The 14,552-nt window shown below is 63.0% G+C and overlaps 1 pseudogene; it reads left to right on the top strand.

Annotated features, from left to right (window-relative positions):
- Positions 1 to 5,755, top strand: part of LOC129071987 (uncharacterized) — a 38,908-nt pseudogene extending 33,153 nt beyond the window's left edge.
- The last annotated feature ends 8,797 nt before the right edge of the window (positions 5,756 to 14,552 follow it).

Raw genomic sequence — 14,552 nt, 5'->3', positions numbered from 1 at the left:
ACAGAGCTTCCCGGCCAGGTCTGCTCCCCTGGCCCCTCTGGGCCGGCCATCGCGCCGTCCGGGGACTTGGCGCGTCCGCAGGGCCGGTGCGTTGTGGAGAGCGAGGCCTCCGGGCTCCGTGTCCCCCGCTCCCCTCCCCTGCTCCCAGCGCCACCGCCCATCACGTGGGGTCCCTTTTCTGCTGGGAGTTAAACGCTGTGACCGACTGCAAGGCCCCACCGTGGGAAAGGTCTGCGCGAAGGACTCACGCTCCGGGCTCCTCGTCAGGGTCACAGCGGCTATGTTTGGAAGGGCCCTCCGCGTGAAGACACTCCAGAGCATTCTGGCTCTGCCCTTCGGCCAAGGGTGACAGTTTTATTCTCATAACCCTCAGTCCTGTCCACGTGGGCTACGGAATGTCCACGTGATCTTAGGAGAAAAGTCCTCGGGCTCCATGGCGTGGTAGGCCCAGCAAGCACGGCGTGTCCAAGTGGCCACTTGGCCCCGGGTTCATCCAGGGCACGGCCACCTCCCCAGCTCCCTGCTGGGTCTTCAGAATGGAAGTTCCCTGCTAGTCACCTGTGGGCTCAGGAAGGAACGTCCCTCCTCTTAGAGCTGGGTAGACACCCCGTGCCCTCAGTCCTGCCCTCTTTCCCCGGGTGCCTTATGACAAAGTCTCCACCCGACCCCCAGCGGCGGCCGGCAGAGGCCCCGGAAACAGCCTTTCTCCAACTCACCGACCGCAGTAAACGCAGCAGACGGAGCGACCGTGTCCTCGCCAGCCCAGGCCCCAGGATGGCGTCTGTCTGCCCCAGCCACACCCCCGTCCTCCTCTCTGTGCCGCCGGCCCCCCCACCCCCTGCCCAGGGGCGGACAGCACGCCGCGTGAGTTCCGTGGCCGGCCGGGGTCTCCTTCACCGTCCCGCACTGCGGGGCTGGGGGAGAAGCGCGTATAGCGGAGTCAGTGGGGCGAGACCGAAAACGGGGCTCTCCCACGTGTTGGTCATTGGCGGGTTATTGAAATGTTCTGAGCCTCTGTTGTTTAAACCTGTTGGATGGGCGTAACAAGCCCCCCAAACCGTTAAATAGAGTTCCCCAGGGTCCCTGGCAGAGTGCCAGGCACATGCTTCGGGCTCAATACAATCAGGTGCTGCCCATGTGTTTTTGTTAAATAAATGGGAAGAAATGTCATGGATGCCTTGTTTCTACTGCTTCATGAGACGAACCTATGCTTTTAAAGTAGCTTACTTGTTCATTAAACAAGTATTTATTGACATGCCAGATACAGAGTGGTAAACTCCTATTTATTTACGAAGCAACTAGAAGGAAGTTCCGAGAATATGTGCCAAGATGCCAGCCTACAAACTCCTTTGTTTTTATGGGAAATGCCTATTTTATTAGGCATGTTTTAGAACTTCCTGATCGCCTAATATCCTCATGCCATGATTCGCTATCAAAAGTGTGCCTAGCCTGGCGTCTTAAGCAGGTCACCCGGAGGGACCCGCAGGGCGCTGGTCGGCGTGGACGGCGGCGCTTGCCTGAAAGACTGAGCGGTTCTCAGGGCCGCGGCTTTGCACACCGACAGGACAGCAGGCCGGGCCGGTCAGACGCGCGTCCACAGCTGAGATGCTCGCCTGCACTGCAACGGGAGGAGGAGGCTCAGAGAGACGGCAGGGCCCGCCGAGAGGCCGCAAGGCCAAGAGCTTGTTTGCATTTAGGCCCCTCGGTTCCAGGCTCCGATTCTGCTCCACGCTCGGCTCCCAGCCTCATCTGGAGGCGTGTCCCTTCAGTCCTCGGAGGAGGAAGGGCGGCAATTCAGGCGGGGCAGCCACGGAGGCCCCGTGGAGCGCACGAGAGGAGGAGCTTCGCGTGCAGGCCTGAGGCCTGGCTTCCGGTCCAGCTCTGCTTCCACGGAGCCCCAGGACCGGGCGGGGGGGGGGGGAGGGTCCCTGCCTCCCCAACCCCTCGAGCGTCTCAGCGGCCTCTCAGGTCTAAACGCCTACCTGTCACAGAGAATACAGCAGGACCCCGTGGCTTCTCAGAGTCAGATCTGTCTCCTTTGCCTCTGACCAATCAATGTTCTTCCGGGAGGTTCCGTAGCAACGGAGGGTATGAGATCTGGAAGGCGCAGTTCTCAGAGAGCCAAGGAAAAGCTCTGCCCTGAGGAGTAGGATTCGAAACCACGTCCACCCGCTCAGACGAGGGGGGAGCCGAGCCTCGCGAGCACCGCCGAGAAATGGGCTGGAAGCGGGAGCGGGGGGGCCGTGTTGGGGTAGGAAACGGCTGCTCCTTGATTTCCAAGTGCCCAAGGCATGTGTGGGTTCCTTCCCTGTTGCTGCTGCGTCAGAGAAAAGGAACTATTGGTCCTTTCTTGAAGCTGATGTAGTAAAACACCATGGAGTTATGTTTTTTAATTATTACATTTAACTTTTGATTGTAAAATAATTTCAGACTTACAGAAAAATTGTTAAACAGTACAAAAATTCCCATATACTGATTACCCATATTCCCCAATGTTAGCATTGAACTACCTTTCCTTCACACACACCACACTCACACACACACTCACACACATACACACATACACACATGCACTCACACACATACGCACACTCACACACCCATGTCTGCAAGTTTGAGAGCCAGCGGCAGAGATGACGCCCCCTTATCTCTAAAAACTTCACTCGGTGTGTCTTCCAAACAAGGAACATCTCTTTTGTAACCACAGTGTAATTGTTAAAACCATGAATTAACATGGACGCAAAGCTGTTGTGTCCGCAATATCCTTGGCAGTGAAAGACAAAAGGCCCAGGACACAAGCCAGCATTCAGCCCGAAGGTGTCTTTAGTTTTCTTTTCCCCAGACCCACCCGTGGTCGTGGTGACTTTGTGACCTGGACATTCCTGAGAGGCCGGGCCAGCTGCCTGTGGACTGGCCCCCCGTGTGGCTTTCTGTGAGGGTTCCCCAGGGTCAGGGGCACGGGCGCCACGGGAGCGTCAGGCCGGGAGGTGCTGAGGTCGCTCTGTCGCGGTGGATGTTTCCTCCGCCTCTTGTCGGGCGCTGCCCTGGACTGTGGACGTTCTGTTTACCTCTTTGTGCCCAGCGCGTCCTGTGAGAAGACACTTGGGAACCCTGCAAGTGTTCTGTATCTCATCACGCTTTGCCTTCCTCCCTCGTTTTAGCAGCCATTTCCAGATTCTTGCTTGAAACATTTATGACTGCGGGGGTTGCCAAATGGGGATTTTTTTCATCCTGGTTTTCCTTCTACATTTATTAGTTGGAATTCTAACGACATTCCAGAAGCATCCCATCTGTGAAAAAGAACCGCTCTGGGCTGACCTAAGCCCAGAGGCGGCAGGGGCCTCCCGCCCTCTCCTTGTCCCCGGCCCGCAGCGCGGCCGCGCGGCTGGTGCGCCCGCAGCTCATGCGGCGGGGGAAGCAGCGCGGCTGGAAGCGTTCCTCGGCTGGTTGCCGTCTGCGGTGACAGTTTCTGATCCGTTCTGAGCCCCTCCCCTCCTCGAGTGTACCACGGACCTTTTCTCAAACGCCTTGGTCTCAGCCTCCCCACCCCCACCACGCCCTCTGCCCCCCGCCCCCGCGCCCCTTAGAGCTGACGCTTGAAGCTGATGAGGCGGAAGGAGTCTTTTCAGCTTCGCAGGCTGCTCAGCCCCCACCGCTCTCAGGGCCTGACCGGCAAGGGGCCCGTGGCACTGCCAGGCCCTGCTCCCTAGTCTTCAAGCTCAGCAGCTCGCGAGGAGTCGCCTCAAACGCGCTCTTGCACCCTCCAGTGTCAGACGAGGTGGCTGGTGACTCCCGTTTCTCCGTCCTGTAGTGCCTTTGGGAAGCAGGCTCTGCTGCAGAGTCTGCTGGCCTCCTGAAGGGCGAAGCCACGGGCGGGCGGGGCCCTTCCTCAGTCACCGGCCTTCACATGGGCTCTCCCACCGTGAGAACCGTTCTTTCCCTGGGAAAAAATCACTCCCCGCCTCCGCCCTCCAGCCCCTCCAGGTCTCAGCGGCCCTTGGATTATTTGAATAACTGGTTACACGTTTTCCAGGCAAGCTGACTTCCATTTTTCCCCAGAGAGGGATCGACAGCTTGTCCGGCTTCCAGGAAAACGTCTCTCCTGGTTCGTAGGCTGTGACGGGTAACGTGGAGACACAGGACCTGTTTTGCCTTCCAGCCTATGCCTCCCTCCGGAAGAGTGGGGGCTGTAAAGCACCGCCCGCCCGTCCAAAATCTGTGGCTCGCCCCCTGTTGCCGGGGGAGGAAGACATCTGTGACTCATAAATCTTAACCGGGGAACAGAAGTGGCAGACTTGCTAAATAAAACCGACTTTACCCCAGGAACTTCTGGGGAACGAAGTTGCTAGTTAGTCCCAGAAGTTCCTGTCTTTGGGGGACCCAGCCTCTCGGGAGTGCCTGGCTTCCTGATGAGGACATGTGGAGGAGGACCGCTCGTGAACCCACGGACCTACTGCTCCCACGAGGCCAGGCAACCGTCCCCGCCGCCAGCATGCACCTGTCAGCGATGGCCAACGGGAGGCGCCCCCACGTCGCCTCCAGGGTAACGCGGCCTCGCCAGCAGGGGCGTCTGCTCGTGCACAACCAGCCGGTCTTCAGCTCCGGACGCGAGGCTCTGGGGTCAGGAAGACTCTGCTGCTAAAGGACCAGCGTCTCTGCCTCCAGGCACCAGCTGCATTCTCACTGTCCCCGTGAGACGCCAACCGGAGGGGGCGGACACCGGGCATCCGAGCGCGGCCTCCCCTGCGGACTCAGTCCAGCCTGACTGCTGCCAACACAGCGGCTCATCAGCTGAGAGGACAGGGCCGCCGTGAGACCGAGCCTGCTAATAGGACGAACAGCGAGCCCGGATTCGGAGCGACAGAGCCTCCCGTCTGTGGGAGACTCGGACGCAGGCCGGGCCCTGGTGCCGTGACGAAGAGGCCACCCTGCCCACGCGGAGGGACGCTGGCCCAGGCTGGGGCTGCTGCCTCCACACGCCGAGCTAACGGGCACGGGTATACTCGGCGACTCCGTCACGTTTTTGCTCGGGCGGACCCCGCGCAGCCGGCGTGGGGCCATCTCCTCTCTACTGCAGCGCCACCCGATGCCCCACTCCTGCAAGCCCTTCCCCCGAGGTCTCTCTGCTGGCCACTGCAGGTGACCTGGGGACCTCCGCTCTCTCAGGAAAAGCCTGTGCTTCCCTGGGGACCCACCGCACAGACGGAGACCCTGGGGATGCCGACCCAGCCCTGACGGCGGGACGCGGGTCCCTGGGGACGCCCCCGGGGCAAAGGCCTCTCCCACCAGGGTCCTGTGGCCACCAGCTGCCACCACCGCCCGGCCTGGGGCGCCCAGCCAGCCCGCGGAGAGCCGTTGCCCCTGACGGCCATCGCACCCCCGGCTGCCACGGGCTTTCCTGCTGAGAGGGACTCCGGTGGCCCGTGTGTCTGGCTGCTGGGCCAGAAGGTAGAAAAGGCAACACCTCTCACCAAGCCCCAGACCAACCCGGAAGCCGTGAGGCCGAGCCCTAGGCCAGGAGGGAGCCTGCCTGCGTCCACTGCCACAGGGGCGCCCCTCTGCAGGGCCCCCGCCAGCGTTTCCGGGGCCCCACCCTGTGGGCAGTTGGCCTTTGTTGGCACAGAGCCTGGGGGACGGGGGTCCTTGGGAGACACGGCGGACCCTGGACCCTGCCGCCGTCCAGCTCTGCCGACAGGCCAGCCCAAGCCTGAAGCGCGGCCAGCGTGGCGTGTGGCTGAGAGTTCCTCCCTATTGACCACCCACTGCGTGCCCCAGACCGGGACGGACGCCGGGACGCAAAGGCCAAGGAGGGCCCGGGCCTGCCAGGCCTCCGCGCTCCGCTGGGGCCGCCCAGCTGGCGTCGACGTGTTTGCTGTAACTTCGCCACCACCCTCGTCGCACGCGTGCTCTCCACCCCGAGCGCTGGGCGTCCGCGGGCCCTGACTCTGAGCGGGCCGCAGAGCGGCCGACGTGTAACCCGTTTCCGAGGTGCTACGCACGTGCTGGCCCGCGCGCCGCAGCGGGGCGCGTCGGGAGCTGGGGCGCGCGGGGGACGGCGCAGTCGGTTTTTCCCTGAGGACTCGCACCCTCTCTTGCCCTCAGTGAGCCAGCAACTGTGGCAGCCCGTCGGAGAGGTTATTTATCAAGTCAGTGAGTTTGCTCTAGAGTGTTCCTGCAACATCTTTTCCTCTGTGGAGTCTCTAGCTCTGACCCTTGCACGCAGGCCACGCCCCGGCGCCCGGGAGGGTAGGACCGGTGGGCCCCTTGGGAGGCGCTCGCGCGCCGGTTATGTCCCGCCAGCAGGCGTCGCCTCCCCGATGTGTTCGGTCGGGACTAGTATTTGAAGCCCTGAAGGACAGAGAGGTTTGCTAATGCTTTGGCAATGCCTCCGTTTGGGTTAACGTGCTGACAAATGGAAGTAGCGGCAGCCGGCGTTGGCCGCGTCTGCCCGAGGCCGCCGTGGGCCGGCCCGAGCGCTGGCTCCGGGACTGTGGCGTGAAGGGGTCAGCGCCTCCCGTGTTAGGAGCGCGTGGGGTCGCCCCTCGCGGGCCATCAGTGTGCGTGGCTCAGGCTGGGGACGGGCAACCTTTCTCTGGGCAGGGCTACAGGGTAACCTTTTGGGGCTTTGTGGGCCATATACGGCTGTTTGTTTTATTTTTTAACAGCCTGTTAGAAATGTAGAAACAATTCTTAGGTCCTGGATTGGACCCACAGACCATAGTCTGTCAACTGTTCGTTCAGCTAAGCTAAAAAAAGTGCTGAATTATTTCAACTAACAAGCAGCCCGAGGGAGAAAGCCCAAGGCTGGGGCAAGAGTTCAAAGGTGTCCCCAGAGACTGAGGCTCTTTTGCTTGCGCCTGTTGGCCTTTCACCCCCTCGGGTCCCCGTGATTGGAAGAGGGCCGCCGAAGCTCCAACAGCACAGTCACGCTCCAAGGTAGGGTTCTGGTGGGGGGAAGGGAAGTGGCCAAAGACTTATTCTTAGCGAGGGTTTCATTACTGTTATTATTATTACTATTACTAATACTCTTACTGTTACTCCCAGAAGGGGAGCCTCTCCCCAGACGTTTCCCCCCGAGCCTCCCTGTCTGGACCCGGGGAACATGCTGCCCACCCTGGGCCCAGCCACCGGCAAAGGCAAAGGGGTTCTCATGACTGACACCTCTCCTGGGGCTGAGAGAGGGTTCTGCCATGTCAGACACCACTGGATCGGCCCCAGCTCATCCGGGAGGATGGGGGTGGCAATTCGGCCACCAATAGGATCTCTGAAAATACTCCTCAGTGTGGTGTACCTGGGAAATAAAGATTTTGATCTTTCAAACTGGTGTCTACTTTAGTATCTATGTTTCTTATTTCAATAGTTTTCCTAAGGCCGGCAGCCGCTGTTGGGGGTGGAGGCGTCTCCGTGTAGGGGACATGTCGCAATGCCTGGAGACAGTTGGTTTTCACAACTGGCACTGTAGGTGCCTAGTGAGTACAGGCCGCGGGCGGTGCCCGATACCCAGCAGCGTCCAGGACGCAGAGAAGACAGACCTGGCCCAGGTTGCCGGGAGGGCCGGGGTGGGGGGCCCTGGCTGAGGCCCCAGGGACGAGCCGGCCCGCCCGCCCGTCGGCCCGCTGAAGGCCTGGTAAGCCCCTTGCCCAGGGCAGGCAGAGGCTGCGCTCCACAGGCGGGCGCAGGAGTGGAAACTCCATAGTGCGTTGGACTTTGATTGGTTACAGCTAAACAAGAGCACTTTTAAAAGAGGATGTATTAAAAACCAAGCCAGACTCTAGGGCAGACTCATTCCTTCACATTCCTTGTCTAAGGAAAAGGTTTTTGCCTTGTAGTACCAGGTGGAACACATCAGGAGGGGGAAAAACGAGGCAGGACATTCACAGAGGTAAAGATGAGGTCAAAGTGTCCCCGAAAGTCTGAGCCTCTGATGAGTTCCATATGGAAAAGCCCCCGCCCCCGCCTCCCCAGCCCCCTCCCCAGCCCCTCTGCTCTGCCTGTCTCTCCCAGCCCACTCCGAACTGCTCCTTATGGAAGCAGGCGTCCCATCTGCAGAAGGAGTGGAGGCACAGCACGCGCCGGCCGAGAGACGACCGCCCGGGCTTAGAGCCTCGGATCGGGTGCCATGGACGGCGCCGTGGAAGGAAACCGCTCCTTCTGAGGGGGACTGCCCTGCACAGCTGGCTTCCGGGGCCATATGGAGCCCCTTTCAAGGGTTTCTGCACTCGACCCCCTCGGAAGGAGCAGGAAGGGGCGCCGCAAGCCAAGGCTGGCTTGACCGCTCGGTGACTCGGACTCATTCTGGGGCCTGGTCCCCGCAGCTGGCTGGGCGGCGGGTGCCGGAGCAGCGCACAGGGAGGAGGCCGGGGGCCCCTGCATCAAGTGCGTGGGCCTTGCTCCCCTTCCACTGGGCAAGCGGAATGCCAGTCTCCATGGAAAAGCCGGACGTCCTGGCTCTGTGACCTGTTGGCCTCTTTCTTGCTTCAGCCATAAGATCTCGGGAGCTGGGACGGCCAGCCTGGCCGCGCATGAGAGTCCGGTGCCTCTCCTGTGTTCCCGTCCATGCTGCGGCCCCTGACCCGTAAAGCTGGGATGAGACCAATGCCAGCGCCTTACAACGCTCGCTCCGGTCACTCGCGGGCGCTGCTGGAGCAGGGGGCGCCGGCGCGGGGCCCAGGCTCCGATTCACCGCTACCGAGCGCAGGGCTTGGGAAGGCTGCCCCCGGAGGCGCTGGGGCAGGCCGCTGCCTTGCAGGTGGGTTCGATGACAAGGAAACACCGCCTCCCGACGGGCGCTGGCGCCAACAAAACGAGGACTATGCGGCGTTGGCAAAGCCCTGTTTAGTGCTGCAAATGGACGTTTTGGGAAGTGAAAGTCAGCCTGGAATGGTTTCTCCCGCACGCAGAGCTGTCTCAGCTCTTCAGCTGTCCCTTCCTTTTCCTGAAATGCATCGTTTCAGGGCCACCAACAGGTGCAGGGACAGCACAGGGGGTCCTGGCGCGGCCTCACCTGCCTCCGCTCGCGCCGGCATCTCCTGGCAAAGGTAGGAAACCACCGTCGCGCGGCTCTCTTACCGGAACGACACGCTCCATCCCGATTTCACCCACGTTTCCCCGGCTGCCCCTTCCTCCCCCAGGACCTGACTCAGGACACCGCTGTCCGTTGGTTGTCATATCTCCTCTCATCTGTGACGGTTCCTGGTTTTCTAAGAGAACTGTCGGGCTGTAGGATGTCCCCAAGTTGAACTTGCCTGACGTTTCTCTCATTACTCGACTAGGATTGTGGATTTTGGGGAGAGTGCGATGGGGTGAAGCACCTCTTCTCGCCAAGGGGTCAGCGTCAGGGACATGCCACCCACGTGACGGGTGACGTCACCCTCGTCGCCTGGGGGAAAGCAGTGCCTGCCAGGCGCCCGGTGCAGAGCCGCTGTCCTTCGCTTCCCCTCCCCCGCTCTGCCTGTTAGAAGTCGGCTGCAAAGCCCAGCCCACGCGTGATGAGAAGCAGGGTCAGGCCCCTCTGTGGGCCTGATAAAAATTTATTTATTTACTCAACTCTCAATCCAGCGCACGGGAAGCACATTTGTTGATAAAACTGCAGCGAAGTCTCTTAAAACCCAGTGGCCGGACGGGCAGCGTGGCGGGGCCTGCTCTCTGCCCCGGGCTGGCCTCCCGCGCCCCGGCAAGGCCCGCAGCCTGCTCTCCGCGTGGCGTCAACTGAGCGGAGCCTCCGGGGGCCTGAGCCCCTCTCTGGTCCCCAGGCCGTGGGGCTGCGGCTCCAGGACCCCACGTCAGCTGCCTACGGTCGGGGGGGTCCCTGGCTCAAACTCTTGGGAGAGAAAAAGTCGCTTTCTTAACCTGGACGGTAGGCGGACGCCCCGGACAGCTGTCTGTGCGAACCGCATTGGCTGTGGCCCACGCTGGGCGGGAAGGACGCGGGAAAGCGTGCGATCCCTGCGCCACCTCCCTGGCGGGCTCTAAGAAGGCGTCGATCCTAAAACGAGGGCGTGCGGCGGGCTGGCGGGCCACGCGCCCTCCTGCACTTTCCGGGGCTTCTCCTGGTACATATGCCACCACGAAAGTCCCATCGGCGTCGCGTGCACTTCCAAGTCTGCGGCGCAGGCTCTTCGCTCCGCACGCAGGGTTCCTTAGAGGCCACCCCCCTTCCCCGCTATTCTGCACTTGTGCCTGTAACCTCGTTAGGGAGGTCAAAACGTGGTGGCTGCAGCGTTGGTGGAGAGTCACGTCGCCCTCTCGGCCGCCCCGGCCCCCCCGCCCAGTGGCTGCGGAGGCCCCGTTCAGCCTGTGGGTTAAGGGAGGGAGACCAGGTGAATGGTCCAGTTCTCCCGGCCTCAGGCTTCAGGTTGAAGAATGAAGCCACTGTTCCCAGGCGTCATTGTCCTCCACAGCCCGTGCCGAGGGCCCTGGGACATTCAGAGCCCCTCCCCCTCAACACACCCCAAAGATGAATCTGACGGCTCCTCCTTCAGGGTCCCTGCGGGCACACCCAAACGGGGTCCCCGGGAGGCATGGGACGGGTTCAGGAAAGACAGGAACGGCTTTTTCTCTTTGACTCCCAGGGCTTGCCTCCGCGGGAGCCACCGTGGCGCCCGTGGCTGAGAGGAAGGCGCGGTCCTGCCGCGGAGGGCGTGGCTGTTCGGCTGAGGCCTTCAGCAGACCAGGCAGCCAAGCCCCGAGAGTGGGGGAGGGGCCGGGGCGGCAAACCCTCCCTCCCAGCCTCCTGCCCTCTGACCTGCCAGCGGCTGCCACGGCCCAGACCCGACGGCAAGCCGGAGGCCGGGCGGCCATGGACTCAGCCCGCGGACAGCAGCCTCCGGGCGGATGGCGGTGGGCGGAGAGGGCAGGAGGTGGACCTGGCGACACACGGGAAGGCCCGCAGCCCTGCGCTGTGTCCCCGGCCCTGGCCTCGCTCCGGGCGGCCGCTCTGGGCTCCTTCCACGTCACAGGGGAAGGAGCCGCGTGGTCTGGCACGCGTTGCACGTGCTCTGCAGTCGACAAGGGCCTGGGCCGCTGCCCCTGCATTTCTCGGGGTCGCCCCCGGCGCTGGCGGTGGGCACGTCCCCTGTGGGGGCCCGGGCGCCTCCTGGATGTGCTTCTGGATGGACGGCTTGCTCAGCTCCCCTCAGGGGCGCAGGAAGGCTCCCGGTCACCGCGAGTGTGGGCGGCAGGGGGGGCCTCACGTCGCACCCGAGCGAGGTTTGCCTCCTCCCTGGAAAGCGGGTCCTGCCCGGGAGGCCGTTCCACGGCTGACTGCAAGCGGGGAAGCCGCTCTCCGAGCTGTGTGCTGTGCTTTGGAACGAATGTAATGGAAAACAACTGTTCCCTCTCCTGGCCCGTGTGAGGAGCAGCCGTGGCAGCCGACCCGGGGAGGGCCGGGGCGGTTTGCAGGAGGGCGGGGAGCAGAGCGGGTGCGTCAGGGCAGGGGAAAGGCAAGGCTTATTGGTGAGAAGGAAGGAAAATAAGTTGAGGTTTCCATGTAGAATAAGTTTCCAGCTGACCTTCCCTGATGGCGGAATAGGTTGCGGACCCGAAAAGCTGGGTGACTTCACAGTGACTTCATTGTCTCGGAGCCGGGCTAGTCCAGGGCGGGACCGGAACCCGAGTCCTTTCAGGGCTATGGACCGACTTGGGGCAGGGCAGGCGTTGCCACCCGGGGCTGAGAGAGGAGGTGGGAGGGGTGCACAGAGCGGCAGGGAAGGTGCGGCCCGCACCCGGCGCAACCCAGAGAGCTGCTGCACGTCCGGCTGGTGCCTGGAAAAGCGCGGAGAACGGGGTTCTGGGTCCAGAGGACAAAGGCGTTTGCCTTCCTTATGAGAGAGGGAGGAACCACGGGCCCCATCGCATTGCAGAGGCCAGAGCTGACCTCATCGCGGAGCATTAGGAAGGAGGTTTTGGGGAAAGGGACGGCCAGGTCTTCCCAGAGCGGTCCTCCGTGGGAACATCGGTGCACGTGTGAACCTGCAGGCTGAGCCCTGTGGCTTGGGGCCCGGGCCCCTGCGGAGGCATCGACAACAGGCGGGGTCGTGGGGACGTCCCTGAGGGGGCACCTTCCCCCCAGGCTCCACGGTCCCAGCGAATCCAGACACGCACGCAGCCCTGTCCTGCGGCGCCTACGAGAGGCGCCCAGTAAGGAGCGTGCGGAGCAGGGCCAGGCGCGCCGCACGCGCCCAGTCCGCGGCCGACACGCGCGGCTCATCCAAGCCGCACGCTCCACGGAGCCGGCACCGCTGTCGTGCCTCAGGCTGCCCGTTTGTAAAGGCTTAGACGGGGAGGCCGAGCGACTTGTTCAAGCTCACGTATCCCGTTAAGTGCAAACAGGGACGCTGCTCGGTCCCCCTCCGGGGACGAAGGGCTCACACCTCCAGCTGCTGTGAGTGTGGCTGCAGGTGGCCCGTCAGCCGCCTCAGGGAATGGCCTGGCTGACGAGAGCCACTTGGCCATGCCCAGGCACTGCGCCCCGAGCAGCCCACCTCCGGTGGCAGGCAGACAGACAGACCCAGGGACCAAAGGCTCAGCCCCTTCTTCCCTCTCGGGGCAATTCGGAAGGTTTGTGGCAGCGTCAGCCCCCGGGGGGTTGACTCGGGCCTTCGCTGAGACGGCTCTGCACGCCGCCGCCCACCCCTGCCTGGTCCTGCTTGTCCCCCTCCTCCCGGGGCAGCTGACCCCGGGGCATGCGCTGGTGAAGCCCCCGCCCCCAGCCCTAGCTCAGAGCTGGCCTGTGGGCTCCCAGGCCTCCACGGCGCTCCCGTGGCTGCAAACTTGGGCCACGTGGCTCCACAGCCCTGCTCGCAGCCATTGTCTCTGCTCCTTCCAGAGAGAAACCAGGAAAGCCTTGGGGGTCAAATTCGGAATTCTGTCCGAAAATGCAGCGCCTTGCCCATCGCAGCTGCTCTGGGTGTGTTCCCTGAGGGGGCAGGTGGACGGTGGGCGGACCAGAGATCAGGCGGTTCCCGGGACACAGGTTTTAGCCCTGAGAGTCGACATCTGTTGCTGGCTTTACTTAGCAGAGTTGAGGTCGGCCGAGGCTTTTCGATGAGCGTCTAAGGCACGAGTTTGGTGAAGGCCTGGCTCCCAGGAGCTGGTGGCCCTCTGGGTGGCCCCCTGGGCAGGCACTGGGACAGGGAAGGAGCTCGCCCTGCCCCCTGCCTGAGGCCGTTCCAGGCGTGGACCCTGCGGGGGAGAAGCCACATGTTCTCCACACGCTGCTCTCACAAGCTTCCTCACAGAGCTGTGTATTTTTGACCTAAAAAGAACACCGGGGACCACGCAAACCCACTTCCCCTTCCACATCTGAGAGAGGACACCGGTGGGCGGGGAGAGGGGCAGAGGGTTTCACCGCTGGAACGGCTCTGGGACCCTGGCCGCGACCCCACACAGGGTCCTCTGCTCGGGCCGCCTGAAAGGTCAGGGCGTTTGCGATTTGACGAGTGTGCCGCGGACGGCAGAGCAGGGTGACTATTCCACGCGCTCCTCTGACCCTTGCCAGCTTCCTCTGCCCTCTCGGCTGGAACCGTGTGACGTCTGGTCCTGGACGGTGAGTCCCAGGGGAGCCCGCGACTCTTCCTGGCCAGCGAGCGGCTTCCTTTGCGGGTCCTGCCGAGGAGAACTTAGAGGCCAGGTTCTTAGAGGACACACGGCGGAGCTACCAGTCGGAGGGAGGCCTCCCAGCCCTTCATGTGAGAAGAAATACGTACGGCTCTCTGAAGCCCCCGCGGGACTGGGACTCGGAGCTGAGGCGCCTGCGTGCACACCGCACGTCCCGGGCTTCTACCTGGGGCTGGCGGGCAGAACGGGGCACTGTGAGCAAGGCTTGCCGCAGGCATCCCCCGCTGGGAGAAGTCACCAGAAAGGGGACACCCGCCCCTCGGGCACTCACTTGCGGGCTCAGAGGCAGGGCCCGAGAGAGGCACGCGTGTCCGGGCGGTGCGGCGTGCGTGGGCACGGGGCAGGCAGAGCCTGGACACTCTGGCGTGTTCTTCCTCTGCGGCCTGTGTCCACGCAGCGATGGCTTGTGGCCGCGTTGGCTTTGCAGCCTGGGCCCAGCGGCACCCTCTCGCCGGTGCCCGAGGGTCTCCCGTGGGAAGCCGCCAAGGCTGCTACCCTGCAAAGCCTCTGCTCCGAACCCCGCTTGATGCCCCCGCATGCGGCGGGCCTCTCCAGACCTGGCTCCACATGGAGAACTCACACCCCTGCTCCCCGCTGGGCGCAGCTGTGACTCCAAACAGGACCCCGAGATAAGCAAGAGGAAGGCAGGGCGTGCCCTCTGAGGGTTTGTGGTCACCATTGGGTGCCTGTGGCTCTGGGAACTCAGATTGAATGTGGGTTCAACGTTGACTCCTGGCCAGCTGGCCCCATGGATGTCCCACGTGCTGCCTCTGAGCCCGGCACGCCCACGGCTGGGGGCCTGCGCTGTTCTCCTCTTAGCGCCGGCGTCTCAGGGCACGAAGGCTCTCGGGAGATGTCCAGCCGCTCAGCCCCCCATGCCGGCAGGCCCCGGGCCGGCTGCGGCCCTCCCCCATGCGCCTTTCGGCCAGGCTGAG

Source organism: Pteronotus mesoamericanus, unplaced genomic scaffold (genome assembly GCF_021234165.1).
Source record: "Pteronotus mesoamericanus isolate MK-2021 breed Mesoamerican mustached bat unplaced genomic scaffold, CSHL_Meso_final contig_29, whole genome shotgun sequence".
NCBI lineage: Eukaryota > Metazoa > Chordata > Mammalia > Chiroptera > Mormoopidae > Pteronotus > Pteronotus mesoamericanus.
The sequence above is the reverse complement of the archived record's forward strand: the minus strand, read 5'-3'. Positions and strand labels throughout refer to the sequence as shown.